The sequence below is a fragment of the Miscanthus floridulus genome, chromosome 17, assembly GCF_019320115.1.
Source record: "Miscanthus floridulus cultivar M001 chromosome 17, ASM1932011v1, whole genome shotgun sequence".
Lineage (NCBI taxonomy): Eukaryota > Viridiplantae > Streptophyta > Magnoliopsida > Poales > Poaceae > Miscanthus > Miscanthus floridulus.
Genome location: NC_089596.1, coordinates 5,147,842 through 5,167,850, shown reverse-complemented (window position 1 = coordinate 5,167,850; position 20,009 = coordinate 5,147,842). Strand labels below are relative to the sequence as shown.

At 46.7% G+C, this 20,009-nt stretch overlaps 1 pseudogene; it reads right to left on the bottom strand.

Annotated features, from left to right (window-relative positions):
- Positions 1-7,952: 7,952 nt before the first annotated feature.
- LOC136518848 (purple acid phosphatase 15-like) lies at positions 7,953-18,093 on the bottom strand (annotated as a pseudogene).
- Positions 18,094-20,009: the final 1,916 nt, after the last annotated feature.

Here is a 20,009-nt window from a genome sequence, read left to right as displayed (position 1 = left end):
GATGTTTGGTGATGTATTTTGTGATATCCACATAATATACATACGATGTTCTGTGTTATATTTTTGTGATGTTCACGTACTATATATGTGATGTTCTATGTTGTTTTTTTTGTATGTTGTATTTAGAGATGTTTATGTAATATACATGCGATGTTCTCTAATGTATTTAGTGGTGTTCTATGGTGTATTTTGTTATGTTCACTCAGTATACATGTGATGTCCTATAGCATATTTTAGGATGTTTGAAAAGTATCCATGTGTTGTTCTTTAAAAAAATTTCTCTATTACGTGTTTTTGTTTTTTCCTTATGCTTTACTGTAGATTTTATTATTTTTATTTATGTTATGTATTTATTATTTATTTTTATTATTATTATAATATCAATTTTATGAACCTAAAACTAGAATACTGCTATGCTAAGCCAAAAACATTTTTTTACAAAGACCGAACATTGTGCTCTGAACCTAGAACATCGTCTTTGCTCAATAAAAAAAATATTCTATCTTTGTAAGATAAATGTTTGTTAATAAAATTTTAACTAAATATATTCATGTGGGATCTTATTTTGAAGAATTTATTGCAAGAAATCCGATAGTGTAATCGAAATTTAATTTAGATTTTTGGTTTAGCCGTAACTACTTTTTTTAGTTTGTTAAAACTCATTTGCATGTATGAGCTCAGATCTAACGTGGCTGAGCATCCGCCCGCGGGCTACGGTCCGATATTCGAAACCTAGCAGCTCCCGAGGCAACCACCGCCACGGTGCTAGGCTGTTTGGCCGCCCCCTTGCTGTCCTCCGCCATCCTAAAATTGTTACTCGTAGTGATTCTCATCCCTCAGCCAATCACACAAACCATGACCAAGGGCCTCCCTGGCGACAGCAACCCACCACTCCCGCTGGGACGGTGCCGTGGCCCGTCGTCGCCAACCTGCCGAAGATGCTGCTCATGTTCCGTTGCATCGAGATGGGCATGGACAGTGGCGGAACTAGAGGTTAGCAGGAGCCAAGGCCCCCTAAGAGCAACTCCCAGAGATTATGTAAAATAAGTCTAAAATCTATGGTTTAGTCATTCTCTAAAATAGAACATCTTCCAAAAGAGTAGAATAATGCAACAGTATTTCTAAATTTCTCAATATCTATTTTTTAAAGCTGACATGTCATGTTGAAATTGGTTCGCTTCTTCGTTTCCTGTACTCCAACCCTAGCACACCACCATGTAGACAGCGAGCCTTCATGACTTGCTATTTTTATCCAGCGAGAAGTGCGGGATGGATGACTTGTTATTTTGAAAAACATAATAGAATAGTTGTTGGAGTCGTGGTTCTTCTAAAAATACCTAAAATAAGATTTCAAAACTCAAATGGCTACTCTCTTGGAGTTGCTCTAACATCTGAAATTTTTTTTGAATACCTCTTTTGTATCCATTGTAGCAGTAACTATTTTAAGTGAAGGAATTGTTGAAGTTGAAGGTGTCGTCTCCATGTCTAACCTTGGTCTCGGCCCCTGTCTGGTTCCACCATTGGGCTCGGACATCGCGTGCGCTCGGCAGGGGGCCTCAAGCCCCCTACCTCTACCGGACCCTTGGAGCCTCCCCATGTATTTTTAGCCCTATATGCATGTTGTAGTGGAGGCTGAGGTCGAGTTGTAGCGGCGGCGTGGTCGAGGTCGGTGATGAGCTTGTCCATCTGCTGCTCTCGCATGTGTAGCAGGTGGCCTTTACGCGACGCATGCTGAGGAGCTCGAGGGCGAAGAGCTTGCGCATCTCGCGCCATTACTCGCCGTGGGGCGCGAAGCCGACGTTCTTGAGGCCGTGGGAGAGGCACAGTGACTCCACGTGGCTGCAGCAGTCGACGTTGTGCACCTTGAGCACCTCCCGCGCCACCTCCGCGCTGGACACCACCACCGTCGGCACCGTGCTTAGCCATAGCTGCATCACGGGGCCATACCGCCGCGCCAGGTCGTGGAGGTTCTTGTGCGGCAGCGGGGCGACCAGGTGTAGGTTGCCTAGGATTGGCAGCTGCGGCTGCCGCCACTCCTGCACCTGCGCCTGTTGAGCAGAGGTAAGACGACACTAGCACAACAACTAAACTATTTGGATCAAAGGAGCTAATTATTAATATTTTGACACCCGAACAGAGTTTAAGGACCTAAACAATCGTTTTGAGAGTTTGAAGACCAGAATGACACAACACCACAAGTTTAAAGACCGTACTTTACTCTATTAATATCTAACTATTAGCTGTATGGATCTGAACAAATCTACTAGACTATTGAGTATAATAAGCGTTAATTTTTTTTTAAAATAGTCAACTTTAAGATAGTTTGATTGAGTATCGTTCTATAATGAGTTAAATGCACTCTAGGTCCACAAACTTGTTTAGGGGTGCCAGATAGGTCCATAAACTTGGAAAATGCATTTGTGGCACAGTAATCTTGAGTTTTGGTTCACTCTAGGTCCATGTTGCCAAATAAGCAGGTTTATGCTGATGTAGTGTGTCCAGGGTGGACCCAGCTGTGTCACGTGAGCGGCGCGTGATACCCATCCAGCCCGCCTATCTCTTTGCCAATACGCAGAAAGCCCCCGCCGCATCCTCCTTCGCTCTCTCTCATTCACTGTCTCTCTCTCGGGCTCCCCTGCTCCCCTCATTCTCTCTGCCCTTGCCTGCACCCTCCACTCTGTCGATCTCCTCCATGGCACAACAGTGGATCGGCTCGGTCCCGAATCTGCGCAACCTTGACCTCCCTCTCATCATATGCTCGGATTGCAGCCGGCGAAGGGTGGTGCGGCGGGTTTCAACACAGGAGCACAACCGAGGGCAAGTTTTTTACTGTTGCCCCTTCCATAAGGTAAGTTAGGGTTTGGAAAGTTTGATTCTTGGTTGCCTGTGAGCTGCATCTCGATCTTGATTTCATTTTGGCTGCAGAGGAATTCGGGTTGTCCTTTTTTCTACTGGGAAGATGAGTATGAGGAGCATCTGAAGGTGCTAGCCAGGGAAGTACCGTTGGCTCCATTGTTGGCAAGTGATGGAGAGCACAGCACTGGAGTTCCCAAAGTGGAGGCAGTAGCTTCTGAGATGAAGGATATTGGGCTGGTAGCACCTAGGGAAGAACCAATGGTGAAGGAGTCAGGAGTGTTAGCAGTAGCACCTAGGGAAGAACTGCTTGTGACATTGAAAGCTCTGTGTTTTGTGTGTGTTTGTATGCTAGTAGTTCAGGTGCTGATCTTGTTAGTGTTGTTAGTGAAGTGAATGGCACCATGTAGTGTTAGTACTATTAGTGTAGTCAATGACATCATGTACTTTTGTTAACCATAATGATGCAATGGAATGGCAGTTAGTATCATGCCATTGATCTTGAAATATTTGACACAAATTGTGAACCCAGTAATCTTTGAGGCTGACAGAAATATTTGACAGGCAATGCGACAGAAATATTTTAACAGAAATTGTGGACATAGGAAATATTTGACACCAACTGAGCTTGACATTGCATTGAAAAAGTTCTCAAGCAGCATTCATGGCAACCAAGTCACCAACAGTAGCACTTTCATCTTACAGAACCAAAAGCATGTCGTCTGTGCGTAACTGGTATCACCACCAGTCAATCAAAAGCATCTATCACCACCTGTGTGTACTGGTGCCACCACCACTAAGTTACTCTAGTAATCTGACTTCCACTAAGTTACTCTAGTACCAAAATGATATCAGCATCCAAGTGTTACATCACATTGTTTTGGGTGCTACATCACATATTTACAGACAATAGCTAGATCAGGCCACACACAAGTTTTTTTTTCTGTTGGAGTAGTCTTCTTCCCTGGCTTCTTTGCAACCTGAGGTTTCTCCTTGGGATTTGTAGGCTCCGTGCGCTTTCCTACTGCGTCTCTTCCTTTCTTGGTAGCAGTAGATGGTGCTATAGGTCTTGCAGCAGGCAGGTTTGACATGATGAAGGTTGAGTCAGGCAGAGGTTGAGGTTGGACGTTTGATGTTGCAACCTGTGTGTACTAGTACAATTTTATAGTCAGGTTGTGAAATGCAAAGGAAAATAATAACAGTCATGATGTTCTGTACATACCTCTTGGTCCAGATGTGAAATCATTGTCTCTATTACCTCTACACTTCCTTCTGTAATCTGAGACCATGGTGGCTGACTCCCATCTACAAAATGGTGCATAGTCTGCAACAGAATAATGTCAGTGAAATGAGACAAATTTGTTGCATGGTAGTGAAATGAGACAAATTTGTTGCACTGCAAGTACCTGAGCCCTTGCATAATCATACATGTCTTCTTCATGAATATTACTTGGCATTGCTTCCCCTTGATCTGACTGTCTTGTTTCTTCATCTTTAGCATTGGTCTCTGGCTGTTTTTTGGGCATTAGTCCTGCTTTCCTAAGCTGGCAGCCCTTCTTATTGTGGTCTTTGTCTCCACAGTAGCTGCATGTCATAGCCACTCCATGTTTTGACAGTTTACTTCCTGTAGCAGTTTCTATTTCTTTTGGTAGTTTCCTTCTATTCTTTGAAGGCCTACCCACCTTTTTCTCATACTTGGGAGGTAGAACCTTGGGTGCAAATACCTTCTCCCAGGTGGTCTTATCACTACATGGCATGATCTTAGGACCATATGCTACAAGGAACCTTACAGAACTGTAACAGTCATGGACCATTGATTCTGTAGGAATTCTTTCATGCCTAAGACATGAGATGGCATGGGAGCAAGGTATTCCAGTGAGATCCCATCTCCTGCACTCACATTTCTTGAGTCCTATATCAACTATGTAACTATGGTCCCTATCTTGAACCTGAAAGATTCCTTTACCAGAAGGGATGGCATAACATGTGTTTGCCCACTCAGAAATCTTATTGACCTTTTTCCTTATTTTGGGACATATTGGACCCTACCACATATCTCCATGTTCTTTCTCCTTGGAGTAGTGCCTTGCCATCAATTGATTCTTAATTTGCTCTATCATACTCAACATAGGCATTTCTCTAGCATCTAGGATGAATTTGTTGAAAACCTCACAACTGTTATTCAATAGGATGTCACACTTGCTGTAAGTACTAAAAAAAGATCTAGACCATGTGTTTGGGGGCATTTTCTCAACCCACTTATAAGCCTTCTCATTTAGCACCCTAAGTTTGTCCATGTTTTTTGTCCACTGAACTACAGTACTAGATCTTGCACATGCCCAGAGTTGTTTTTTCAAGTTCTCACCTTTGAAGTGTTGTTGGAAGTTGGAGTACATGTGTCTAACACAAAATCTATGCTCAGACTCTGGAAATACTTCACCCACAACTTTAATTAGGCCCTGCAAAATTCAAGTACACAGATTGTTATAAATATACAATAATCACACACAGTTGTCATAAGTTCACAGATTTAACATAACTTGGACTACAATGAATGGAAGATTCCTCACCTTCTGCTTGTCAGTCATTAGTGTCCAGGGGTATGTGTTCTCAATCCCTAAATCCTGCTTCAGTGTTGTCAAGAATAATCTCCAAGAATCTAAACATTCCACCTCAACTATACCAAAAGCAATAGGGAAGATGCAATCATTAGGATCAATTCCAACTGCAGTAAGCATTATACCACCATACTTAGTCTTCAAATGGCACCCATCCAAACAAATAAGAGGTCTGCATCCTCCAAGAAATCCCCTTTTGCAAGCACCCAGAGACACATACAATGACTTGAATATGTTGCCATCTAGGTTAAGGTAGAAGGTGCTGTAAGGATTGGTCTTCCTCAACTCATGTGCATAATCCCAAAGCATGTTATATTGTTCCTCTTCATCTCCCAGCACCTTTTTCATAGCCAACCTTCTAGCTCTAGCAAGCTTGGTCCTTGATGGAGTAAGATTCCACTCCTTCTGCACTGTCCTAGAAAAGTTGGACAGTGACATTTTTTGGTCTGCTCTGAATGTCTCAATGTATTTCTCAGCAAGCCAAGTAGATGTGCAACTCTTTAAGACCCATTTCTTCTGGCAACTATGTTTCCCAGTATAAGTCTTGATCATCATGCCATTAGCCCTCTTATCATATGATGCATAAAGGAACCAAGGACATCCTTCTGAACAGTTAGCTTGAAGCCTTTTCTGTTCATTCCTAGGCATCTTGATATCCACTCTGTTCCTAAGACTGTATTCAGTTATAGTCTTCCTTAGCATCTCAATAGTGTCAAACATCATACCCACCTTAAACACTGGGTGGGCCATGTCCTCTGGTTTGAATGACTTGAATTTGAATGCTGGTTTACATTCACCATTAGACTGAGGTAATTCTAGCCTATCATCATCAGTTGACTCCTCATTTTCATCATCATCATGAGCAACTACTGAAGTTCCAGTACTGGTCCTTCCTGCTACCCTCTTGGTTCCCCTAGCTATCTTCCTCCCTTTGGCAACACCTTCATCTATCACATGTTCATCAACATTGTCAACAAAAAGGTCATCATCATCCTCTAAGTCATAATCACTATCATCAAAATCATTGTCATCACTTGAGCTGTCATGTGCATCTTCAGGGCCTTCATCATCTACTGCCTCATTGTTTCTCTGCCTTGTCTGACCTTTGGATGGGCTAATCACTCTAGGTAAGGATGCAACAGGGTTTGCAACTACATCATCCCAATCTGAGCCTGATGTAATGGCCTCATGATCAAAATACAATACAAGTGTCTTCACTTTGTGCACAACTGAAGCCATCACTAAAGTGTCTTCTTCTGAAACAATCAGCCTGATGCCATCTGAGAAATCCTTTCTAGGAAGTAACCAAAACACCTTCAATACTAGATTCCTTGGATAGTGAAGCATGAAACTGAGGTCATGAAAGGTCTGTGAACACAAAGTTTGGGCTTGAACATGATCGATAAAGCTCACTCTCTCATCAATGTATGACCGATTTGTACCATGACCAACAAAGAAACCATTGTGATGTATCTCAACTATAAACTGATCACTAATTCCACCTACATGAACAACAATAGAACATATTCAGGCATCCATTCATCTAATTCGACCTACAACAACCAAGTCAGAAACCCTAGCCTAGGCAAAAAAGCTTCTATATGACCCCATCCATGAATCCTTCTCAACAAATCAGCGATAAACACTATGAAACACAACCAAGATTGGACCTTGGAGGCACTTACTGTAATTAGGGGGTGGCTCTCCTTTCCACCGCACTCTGGCCTTCATTCTACACTTCCACCAGGATCGTCGGGGAAGACTGCCCTCGCCGCAGGGAGAACGACCTATCGTCACCGCACAACACTCCAATCGCGATGCCGATTTCACTCCATGGTCGCCTCTCCCACTCGCCTGTCTCTTTGCCTTGCGCACGACGAACTCGAGAACAAAACGCTCGGTCAAATGGGGAAAAGGAGGATGCAGCGAGGGCTTTCTATGTATTAGCAAAGAGACAGGCGGGCTAGTTGGGTATCACGCGTCGCTCACGTGACACAGCTGGGTCCACCCTGGACACGCCACATCAGCATAAACCTACTTATTTGGCAACATAGACCTAGAGTGAACCAAAACTCAAGATTACTGTGCCACAAATGCATTTTCCAAGTTTATGGACCTATCTAGCACCCCTAAACAAGTTTGTGGACCTAGAGTGCATTTAACTCTTCTATAATTGTATCCAAAATTTGGGGATGGACGATGGAGGGAGCATATTGCTGATATGCATTTTCATTTTTAGTCTAGCAGAGAGATTAAACTCGAGAAGCAGACAGCAAAATCTTTGCTATCCAATTAACTTGATGGATTAGTTTGCTATGTGTTATTTCATCTCGAGTAGTCTGCCAAGAGCCCAAGAACAAGAACTGGCTGGGCAATCTGGCTGGAAGCTTAATTTGGTACTACTACTGCTAATTAATACTGTAGTAACTCCTCTAGCAAGCAACTAGTAGCTAGAGTAGCTAGGAGCAACAATAGTCTCAATCAATAGGCCAATAATCTGGTAGACTTGGAGAGGCACTTGTCGGGCTCCCTGACAATGTAGACCTTGTCGGTGTTGATCTCCTAGCTACGGTGCCACCGCCAGAGCGCGTGCGTGTCGTTCTTCACCTCCAGCACGCTGTGCCTGAAGCTGCTCTCCCTGTACATGCTGTAGTTCGGCTGGTGGTCCCAGCAGAAGCGCCCCACGGCGGGGCCTGTTGTGAAGTTGGACTGTGTTCGGCTGGGAAAGAAGCCGGCTTGTTTGGCTTATTTTTCCAGCCGGAGCACTGTTTTTCTCTCATAACATTCCAGCATGAACAACATTTTTGTGAGTGCGCTGGCCAGCCTAGCCCCAGTCGGCCAGCCTGCCGAACACTCGTGCCATCGCCCACCGAGATGTACACGGGGCCACACGCGTCCAGCGTGTAGTTGAATACTCGGTTCGACCGCTCGTACGCGTGCACCTGATGGACATCGATCACACACTACCGTGTTCAATCGTTCTTTAGCTTAGACCATCAGTAGAGGCGCAAGGGCAAGGCTTACATGGCCGGTGAAGACACGTCGATGCCGTAGGCATAGAGGGCTCCTCCATCTCCACCCTCATGCACTCGGCTTCCCGGTAGTGAGCCTTGTACATGGTGTACCGGGGCGCATGCCAGCCGGCGATCAGCCATAGTGTCACTGACCTATCCACCTTCACCAAGTCCTCCTCCAGCCATCAGTAGTGCGCACCTGAGCACTCCAAGTTGTTCTACTATCAGATGCTTTGCACAATGGAATGTTCTCTTTACTGAATTTTGGTTCTGATGCATGTAGTAGCTCCTAATCGTTTAAAAAATGTAGTAGCTCCTAACTACCATCTTGTGAGATAGCAACTATTCTTCCTACAGTGTTAAGTTAGATCGATGATCAGGTTAAATTTCACCTGATCTGCTGTAGTCAGCATAAGACACAAGCATGATGAAATGGATGCCGCTGACATCGAACAAGTAGTAGAACGGGGAGAAAGACCCGCTCTCCGACGGGAACACGAACCTAGAGCTGTAGAATGCGAAAATCTTGTTGTGAATCTGCTCCTCGATCTCATGGTTGCCCTCCACCACTATAGATGGCCAACGGGCCGGCCCGGCATGGCACAGCACAGGCCCATGCCAGCACAGCCCGATAGCCAATGGGCATGCACGGCACGCCGTGCCTCCCAGGCCATGCCTCATAGGGCCACAGGCTGAGCCTCCGGCCCAGGCACGACACTATGGGCTGATTTCTATGCTGGGCCAGCCCGCGAGGCATGACCAATTTCACAGGCCATGCTAGCCCGAGGCCCAACGCTGCCGATAGAGAGAGAGAGAGGGGAAGGGGCCCAACACGTCGCTCGCCGCCCGCCCTCGATCCGCCGCCAGGGACGCCACCACCCTAGATCCATTGTGGAGGCCAAGCACGCCCTAGATCCATCGCCAGAGGATGCCACCACCCTTGATTCGCTACTAGAGGATGGTCATGCCCTGCATCCACCACCGGTGAGCGCACCCACCCTAGATCCACCGCCGAGGAGCCCCACACGCCTCCTCGCGTGTGGATCTCGTTGTCCTCCACCTCCTCACACCGGATCTGGATCTCGTCGGGGTTGCAGGCTCGGTGGATGTGCCGCTTGCTCCTGGCCGCACCGCTGCCCCTCAAGAACCGCGCGTCGCCGCTCCTCGAGGACCATGTGCCGCCGCTCTAGGGCCATGTGCCGTCGCCACCATGGAAGAGAAGGGAGTCGAGCGGACCAGAGGAGGGAGAGGGAAGGATGGAGGTGAGCGCACCAGAGAAGGGAGAGGGAGGGTGGCCAGCACACGATGAGGGAGAGGGAAGGAGGGAGGAAGGCCAGCGCATGGAGGGAGATGGCTGCACATGGGAGGGGGACAGCCATGCGTGAGGGAGACGCCACCGCGTGGAGAAGAGGCGAGAGGCAAGAGCGAGCACCGGAGCGGGTAGGATTTAGGGTTTGGGGTGAGGGACTAAGGGAGTGAGGGTGAGGCGGGGGGAGGCGCTGTGGGGGTGAGGCGATAGACGAGAGGGAGCTAGGCTGATTGGCTGAATGTTGCCCTGCCCTGGTGTAGGGGCGTGGCCACGCGGGGTTGGTAGGCCAGGCCGCTAGCGGGCCGGCTGCTCTGTAGCAGGCCATGCCATGTCAGCCCACGTGCCTGGGGTAAGGTCTAGGCATGGCTTGCTGCTCCGGGCCTAGCCAGCCTAGGCCCGTTAGACTCCGTGTCGGGCCGTGCTTGGGCTGGGCCAAAAAAATGGGCCTTGGGCTAGGTCGACGGGCTTAAGCTGCATGGCCAAATATATCCACCACCATCATTAGAATGCACCTGCACACACGAGGATCGCTCTCAGCTCTGAATCCATCCAGCATTGTTCTGATCGATCTCTGAACAGATCAAACAAACTTAGAAATTCTGAATAATTGCTGTTCTGATTCTGAAGTTTGAACACGTCGTTCGTTCTTCAGAGTTAATTTAGACACCTTATTACCTTCCCCAGTAGTCCTAGCACGGTTGGTAGGTCTCATGGATGGGCGTGGAGTTGGCAAAGGAGCAGGAGTAGCAGTTGGTCCTGGTGCCGTTGGTCAGGTACTGGTTGGCGAAGCAGACGTCACCGAGGAGGAGCACTAGGTCGGGCAGGTTGCGCTGTTAGATTGATCTCAATCCCAAACTGGGCCTAATGGCCTAGTTGGGCCTTTGATCCGCACCCTGATCGGGGGCACCCAGCCCATTATGGCTGGAGGGCCCCTATCACACTGCGCAATAAATAAAGGTGGGGGCCAGCGGCTCAAGTTATGAGATTCGCCTGAGCCGAGCTCCCCACCAAAATCCCTAAACCCTAATCCGATCTAGAGGGGCGCAGCTAGTGACGGGAAGCCACCAGCCACGCCGCCTCTGCATCTACACCGAAGGGCTGCCACAACGTCAGACTTCACTCTGCCGCCACCGGTCTTGACCGTCGGTCACCACTGCTCATCACCATACTCTTCCCCGACCGTCGCTACCCTAGCACAGACACCGACTCCATGGCGGATGTGAGCGGATCCTCGTTTGTGGTGTCAGGTTCGACACATTCCTCTACTCCTCCCTCTAATCTCTATCTAGAACATGTACTAGGATATGCTACCCATTTACATGAAGTACCCGGCTAGATCTACGCTCCTATAGATCCTGTTCAAGAATCAACAATGGTATCAGAGAAAGGTTCCTTAGGTGTAGATCTCGGCAGAGGTGTTAGAAAAGAAAGAAAGGTTAGATCTGGTTCGGATCTAAGAAGACATAGGGTTCGGTTGAACCCTAACCCTAACTGGGTTAAGGAAAGGAGAAAAAGAAGAGGGTTTTGACCTTAAGAATGTAAGAACCGAACCCTAAACCCATGAAGACTTCACGGGGAAGATAAACAGTGAAACCCTAACAAGAAAAGAAACCCTAACCCTAGATCCCCAATCGGTTGAATCCAAGAAGAATAAAAGAAAAAAGAGAGCAGAGGGGGATGTTGGGGAAGGGGAGGCCTACCTCGCCGCTGCGTAGGGAGAAGAAGGCCGAGCTAGGGGTGCTACTCGCTGGGCTCCGGCCAAAGGGGTGCCGCGGCTAGGTCGCTCGATGGTGGCGCGCTCACCCGCTGGGGAGCGCACACGCCAGTGAGGGGGCCGGCGACGGCGCCATCGCTCCACCGTTTCGCTCGCTCGACTCGCTCGGATTGCGGCTGCACTGTGGGGAGGAGAGTGGTGAAGAGAGAGAGAGAGAGCAAAGAAGAGAATGATGATTAGGGTTTGGGAACGGTGGCCGACGGGGGGTTTTGATATCCCAAAGTAGACGCGCGACCGTCCGATGGTGGCGCAATGGACGAGCGTGATTGGGCCAGCGATCGGCCCAGGTGGGAGCGCATGGGCGGGCGGCTTTGCCGGCCTAGGCCCAGGTTGAGGCCTGGGAGGCACAGTGCGCGCGTCAAGGGAGTTGGGCCGAGCCATTTTGCTAGCTGGGCTGAATGAACAGTGCTGAAATGAATCAGTTTTTTGTTTTTTCTTTTTCCAGTAAATATTTATTTCCTGGAAAATGAATAAATGGCTTAAAGAAAATAGAAAAGAGAATTTTCCTGTGGGTAAAATAAACCTAAATTGAGATTATTTTTCCGCTGCGTATTTAAAGATGTTATTTTCATTATTAAATTCGAACCAACGGGATAATTTAATTTTGAAAATAGATATGTTTTAATTGATTATAATATTATTATTATTCTAACCAATGTTGATTAATGGCAATATTATGATGAGTTTTTGGTCATGAATTAATTCTATTTCTGCCCAACGGTGATGTAGATTTAATGTATAAACAATTGTATGTTTTAATTTTGACCAACGTTGGAATCAAGGCATACAATTGTTGTCATTATTTATGTTCTCACACTATATGAATTGTGTTTTCAGGCAGATACAACTTGATGGGTTGTATCAAAGAGATCCCCACTCTCAAAGATGATAACTACACGGAGTGGAAGAAAAAGATTGACCTGGCCTTCATCTTGGCTGAGGTGGACTGGGTAGTCACCTCATCGTGTCCCACAGAGCCTGTGGCACTGGTGAGGGAGACAAACGAGGCTGATGCCGCTTGGGCAACAAGAGAGGGATTTTGCATCCTAAAAGATGTCCTATGACCTTGAGCATAGGAAGTGGGTCACTGCCAACAAGAAATATATGGTTGTGATAAAGAACATGATTGAGCCTGTAATTGTAGGCTCAATCCCAGAGTGTGACACCGTCACCGAGTACCTCAAAAGAATAAAGAGTCAGTTCACTAGCTCTTCAAAGACATATGCTACACAGCTGATAAAATAGCTGGTGACAGAGAGGTACTCTGGAACTGGTGGCATAAGAGAGCACATACTAAGGATGAGCAATTTGGCATCCAAGCTAAAACCAATGGATCTGGCTCTCAAGGAAGAGTTTCTTATTCATCTGATTTTTGCTTCCTTGCCAAAAGAGTTTGACACTTTTGTTGTCAACTACAACATATAGCCCGAGAAGTGAGACATGGAGAGGCTCATGGCTATGTGTGTGCAAGAGGAGGAGAGAATGAAAGCTGCCAATGGTGGCACTATCAATTATGTGAAAGACAACAAGAAAAAGAATACTAATGCTAACTTCTCCTCAAAGTCAAAGAGAAAGGGTCACATGCTGCATCAGCCTCAGCAAAACAAGTTCACAATAGAGAAAGAACAGTGTCTCTATTGCAAGAAGACGGGACATTATAAGAAAAATTGTCCCGATTACTTAAAGATGATCATGGCAAAGAAAGGTGAGAACATTATTACATTCATAAATGAATCCCTGTATGTACAGTATTCAAAATCTACTTGGTGGATTGACTCAGGTGCAACTATTCATGTTGCTAATTCTTTATAGAGATTCTATTCGACGACGACTATGCAAAGAAGCGAAAGATACGTTAAAGTTGCAAATGGAGTCCGAGCAGATGTCGAAGCTGTTGGCGATCTTTATCTAGAGCTTGCTGATGGCTTCACTCTTTTGCTTAGAGATGTACTTTATGTTCCCTCTTTACAGAGAAACTTGATTAGTGTTTCATGCTTGGACAATGATGGATATGATTGCCATTTTGGAAATGGCAAATGTAAGATAACATTTAATAATGCATGTGTTGGTCTTGCTATCTTACAAAATGAGCTTTATTTGTTATCACTATGTGATAATGTGAATGTTGTATGCGATGATGGGAAGATTGCATGCGACAATGAGAATGTATCCTCGTCTGTGGATGTAAATAGAAAACGAAAGAGAGCTCACGATGCATTGTCGAAATTATGGCACTGTCGTTTAGGCCATATTTCGAGGGGGAAATAGAAAGACTAGTTAAGAATGATATTCTTCCTCCATTAGAGCTCTCAGATTTAGAACAATGCAGACAATGCATAAAAGGAAAGTATGTAAAGAAAATTAAGAAAGATGCCAAACGAAGCGCAAGAATTTTACAGATTATTCACCCAGACATCTGTGGTCCGTTTCTTATAAAGAGTGTGGATGGTTATGATTCGTTCATAACATTCACAGATGATTACTCCCATTATGGCTACATTTATCCAATCAAAGAAAGAACAGAAGCATTGGATAAATTTAAGATATTTAAGGTAGAAGTTGAAAATCAACACAATTTAAAGATTAAGATAGTTAGGTCTGACTGTGGGGGGGGGGTACTACGGTCGACATACCCCATATGGTAAGTTCCTAGACCTTTTGCAAGGTTCTTATAGGAGAATGGCATAATTGCCCAGTATTCTACACCGGGTGAACCTTAGTAGAATGGAGTAAATGAAAGGCATAATCGTACCCTGATGGATATGGTGTGTAGTATGATAAGTTACTCCACCTTACTATTGAGCCTATGGATGGAGGCGTTAAAAATGCCATTCATATTCTCAATAGAGTACCAAGTAAGTCGGTGCCCAAAACACCGTATGAGTTGTGGACAGGAAGAGTACCCTCACTAAACCACTTACATGTGTGGGGGAGTCCTGCTGAGGCTAAAGTATTTAAACCAAACATTGGGAAACTAGATCCCAAAATAGTAAGTTGCTATTTCATTGGCTACCCAAAAAAGTCAAAAGGTTTTCATTTCTACTGTCCAGACAGATATACAAAGTTTGTGGAAACGAGACATGTTGTCTTCCTAGAGGATGAAATGATCAGGGGGAGCATGGTAGCTCAAGAAATTGACCTTGAAGAGAAGCGGGTGTATACGCCCACTCCGATGATTCATGAGCCATTTTCTCACTACCTACTATCGCTGCACCGATAGTGCAAGACACTGTGGTGCCAGTACCTGTTGTTATTCTGCTTGTGTCAACAATGAATGATAATGAGGAACATGTTCTTTAGGATCCTGTAGAACCTATTGCCGCACATGAGGGGGGGCAACAATAGCCTCAAACAAAAGATGTGCCAAATGTGGAGGCCCCTAGAAGGTCTCAAAGAGTTAGAAGATTAGCTATTCCTACTGACTATGAAGTATACAATACTGAGGAATTTCAAATGGAGGATGATCCCACCTCATTTGAAGAAGCCATGAGAAGTGATCATTCATCAAAGTGGCTTGAGGCCATGGAAGATGAAATGAAATCTATGAATGCCAATAAAGTTTGGGACTTGGAAATAATTCCTAAAGGAGCCAAAACAGTAGCCTGTAAATGGGTCTACAAAACAAAACTTGACTCTCAAGGAAATATAGAGAGATATAAAGCGCGACTTGTGGCAAAAGGCTTTACGCAAAGAGAAGGGATTGATTACAATGAGACCTTTTCTCTAGTCTCATGTAAGGATTCCTTCATAATCATAATGGCATTAGTGGCACATTACGATTTAGAATTACATCACATGGATGTAAAGACGGTATTTCTCAATGAAGACTTGGATCAAAATGTTTACATGGCACAACCAAAAGGTTTTGTCGTGGAAGGAAAAGATCGAATGGGATGGCGCCTAAAGAAATCCATTTACAGATTAAAACAAGCTTCAAGACAGTGGTACTTGAAGTTTGATCAGACAATAAGGAATTTTGGGTTTAAAGAGAATGTCGAGGACAATTGTGTCTATGCAAAGTTTAAGAATGGGAAGTTTATCTTCCTTGTCCTGTATGTGGACGACATCTTACTTGCTAGTAGTGATGTCAGTCTACTACTAGAGACAAAGAAGTTTTTGTCCTCAAAATTTGATATGAAAGATCTTGGTGAAGCCTCGTTCGTTCTAGGGATCGAGATTCACCGAGATAGAAGTAAAGGGGTATTAGGACTGTCACAAAAGGCATACATAGAAAGAATCTTAAAGAAATTCAGTATGCACAAATGTAGTCCCTCACGTGCTTCTATAGTCAAGGGCGACAGATATGAGGATTTTCAATGCCCAGGAACCAATATGAGTCGATCAAATGAATACGGTTCCATATGCTTCAGTTGTTGAAAGCTTGCAATATGCTCAAGTATGTACGTGCCCTGACTTGGCATTTGTTACCGGGTTACTTGGTAGATTCCAGAGCAATCCTAGAATAGAATACTAGAAATTAGTAAAGAAAGTCTTGCGTTATTTGCAAGGAACGAAATGCCTCATGATGACATATAGAAGATCTTATTCACTCCATATAGTGGGATATTCAGATTCTGATTATGCGGGAGATGATAGAAAATCCACGTCTGGATATGTATTCACTCTCGCATCGGGAGCTATTTCATAGAAAAGCTCAAAGCAAACTGTTTGTACATCGTCCAAAATGTATGCTGAGTTTGTAGCGTGTTATGAGGCAACGGGGCTGGTGAACTGGCTAAAGAAGTTCATACCCGGTTTGAAGGTGGTTGACGATATCTATAGACCACTTAAGTTATACTGCGATAATAATCCAGCAGTACAGTATGCTCACAATAATAAGTCAAGTGGTGCTATCAAACACATTGACATAAAGTATTATATTGTGAAAGATAAAGTCCAAGATCATGTCATAAGTCTTGAGTATATAAGTACCGAAAAGATGCTCACAGATTCGCTTACAAAAGGCTTACCACCCAACGTGCTCAGAGAACATGTAGCCGGCATGAGTTTAAGAGAAAGCCTATAATTCCTAGACAAAATAAGGCCCAAAGTTAAGTATTTATTTTAGAACAGAGTGGTGTGTTGTAGCTGTTAAATCTATCGACAATTGACCGTGATGATGAAACATGCTCTACGCGCTAATCTATAATGGAATGAACAATAGTAAATGATATGAAATTGAAAGATGGTAGGAGATCAAGGGGGAGATTGTTAGATTGATCTCAATCCCAAATTGGGCGCAACATCCTAGTTGGGCCTTTAATCCGCACCCTGATTGAGGGCGCCTAGCCCACTATGGCTAGAGGGCTCCTATCACACTGCGTAATAAATAGAGGTAGGGGTCGGCGGCTCAAGTTACGAGGTTGGCCTGAGCCAAGCTCCCCATCGAAATCCCTAAACCCTAATCTGATCTAGAGGGGCGTAGCTAGTGATGGGAAGCCACCAGCCGCGCCGCCTCTGCATCTACACCGAAGGGCTGCCACAACGCCGGACTTCACTCCGCCGCCACCAGTCTTCACCACCGGTCACCACTACTCATCACCGTACTCTTCCCCGACCATCGCTGCCCTAGCGCAGACACCGACTCCATGGCGGACATGAGCGGATCCTCCTCTGCGGTGTCAGGTTCAACACATTCCTCTACTCCTCCCTCTAATCTCTGTCTAGAACATGTACTAGGACATGCTACCCATTTACATGAAGTACCCATCTAGATCTACGCTCCTATAGATCCTATTCAAGAATCAACATGCGCACCATGTGCTCCACCGTCGAGGTGGTGTTGTACGTGAGCCTGAGGTCCCCGACCATGGCGATCCTCCCTGGGTAGCTCTTGGGACTGATGGCTAACATCATCCAGAACACATGCACATCGCTCATGGCGTCCGGGATGGATGGGTCGCCACACCAGTAGAAGTACCTGGTCCCAGGCTCTAGGCCTGGGAGGCAGACATGGTGGATGATGTCGGAGGTGTAGTTCTACAGGCTCTCGAAGGGGTACAACTGGCTATACATGGGTGGCTCCCCGGTGGGCTCGTGGATGAGGGAGTCGGTGGCAAGGCCGTAGCGCACGATGCTGCCAACCGCGCTGGGGTCTAGTGGCTTGATGACACCACCCATCTGGAAGTCCCCTACAGGCAGATCAATGGATGAGCCACCATCGATGTCAATCTACAGGCAGAGAGAGGAGAGAATCCAGGCCAAAGAATGGATTTTTCTTTTGTGGGGTGGTGGCCGGCGGGGGTGCCGGGTGTGGGGAGGTGTACCTGTGATCTAGGAGACCCAAGCGGAGGTGGGCGTGGCGGGGAGTGTGACGGTGACCTGCTCGGGCGCCTAGCCCATGACGCGGTGCTGCACCCGTGGGTCCATGTCTGGTAGGTCCACCACGTGGCCCCTGTCCCCGACCGGCACCGTCACCGTCCGCGATGGCCTAGACAGCGTCGATGCCGGCTCAGCGGAAACCATGACAGCAGCTACTGCCGCCACCATCGCAAGCAGCAACAGCGACAGCGAGCCCTGACACATCGCTATGGACCTGCGGTGTGTGTTCTCCCTCGCCGTTAGGTTGGTGGAGCGAAACGGGGCTTGCGACCAGGCCAGGAATTTATAGAATTTATAGGGAACGGAAATGGATGGGTGGAAGAGCGGAGGAGCCGAGGACAGATGGTGCTATCGTGGCGGTAGGGCCCAACCACCGTAGATCTACCAAAGGACCCCCAACCTCGACGGGAGGGGAGAAAAGGCAAGTAGTCAATGTGGTGCTACGTGACGGACTCTGCCTCCAAGTTGGCTACAGGATAGCGAGGATGATGTAGTTGAGGCTATGCTTACAATGCCCTCGTGCTTTTGAGCTTTGTTTGGAAGAAATATAAGTCGATGAAGCTACAGGATATTGAGGAATATCCCATCGCCAGCCATGTAAGATGCCGGCGCCGGCGCCGCCACCTCCGCCCACTAATGAGATTGGCTGGCTCCGCTATCCAGACATTTCGGTCACTCAGGGCACTCCAATACAGTAGCAGGATAGTTTCTATAGTTATTAAATGAAGCTGCCACGTAAGAAAAATCTAATGTGGCAACTGATTTAATAAGGAAAGAGAAGGAGAAGGGAAGAAATGACGTCTTCGCTGGAATCGAGATTGGAAGAAACGCAGAAATCACGTTGGGGAGGGCACCTTCGTTTCTATCCCCTTCCTCTAGATCCAGTGCGCCTAGGCCTCGCCGCGAAGGAGGTTGCCGCTTGCTAGCCGCATGCGAGCTCCGGGAGCACCGTGGCCACGCACGCAAGTCAAGTTCATTCACGTGGACGCACGCCCCGGCGGTTGCTCCGTAAGCCTTAGGCAGCAGCATCACGATGTCGTCTACGAGCTCGTCCTGGTCGACGGACACGAGGCCCATGCTACCGGCCTCGAAGAGCGCCGCACCAGTGGCACGGGTGCTTTGACAAGTTGAGGAACATCACCCGCACTGTCCATGGATGTGTCCATTGAGGGCAAGAGGCACAGTAGCCACGGCACGGGCGTTGGCCTCCATGAGGCTTTCCTACGTTACAATGATCTCTAATTCTAAACTGGACCCAATGATTTAGTTAGGCCTTTGATCCACGTCCTGATCAGGGATGCCCAGCCCACTATGGCCGGAGGACCCCTGTCACACTATGCTATATATAGAGGTGGGGGCCGTTGGCTCTGAGTATGAGGTTTACCATGAGCCGAGCTCCCCATCGAAACCTAAACCCTAATCCAGATCAGAGAGGGGTGCAGCTAGTGATGGGAAGCCACCAGCCACGCCGCCCCGCTCTACCAATGTCGACGACTTCATTGAACTCTTCCCCAAACGTCGTTGCCCATGCGCAGACTTCACCGATGAATGAGATGGTGGCTTCTAGACCATCTCCCTCTATGGTGTCAGGTTCGACATGTTCTTCTTCTATTCCTCTCTGCCTCTGTACTCTCAATATCGCATTCATACTAAAGAGAACCTACTAGACCTAACCCTAGATGATCTTTTTTATTTCAACAATGGTACCAGAGCTAGGTCTTCTAGGGCTTTTAGATCTAGATCGGGTGAATGAAAAATGAATCGAGATAATCCTAACCCTAACAAAACCCTAACCCTAACCCTAATCCCCAATCGGCAAAGAACTGAGAAGAACACAGTAAGATCTAAAGATAGAGAAGGGGAAAGGGGAAAGGGCATGGGAGGTGGCTCGCTGGAGCTAGACCGACGACCACCGGTAGCAAGAGTAGCCCTAACCTAGAAGGAGGACAGAGAGGGGAGGGGACCTACCCGGGTTTCTCTCATTGTCGTTGCCATCGTCATTGTGCGGGAAGGTTACCCCACCACAGTGCAGAATCCACCCAAGCCACGTTGGCTCGCCGGTGTTCCACTGCGCCGCGCGCGCGCTCAGGGCACCACCGCAAGGCTGCTCGATGATGACG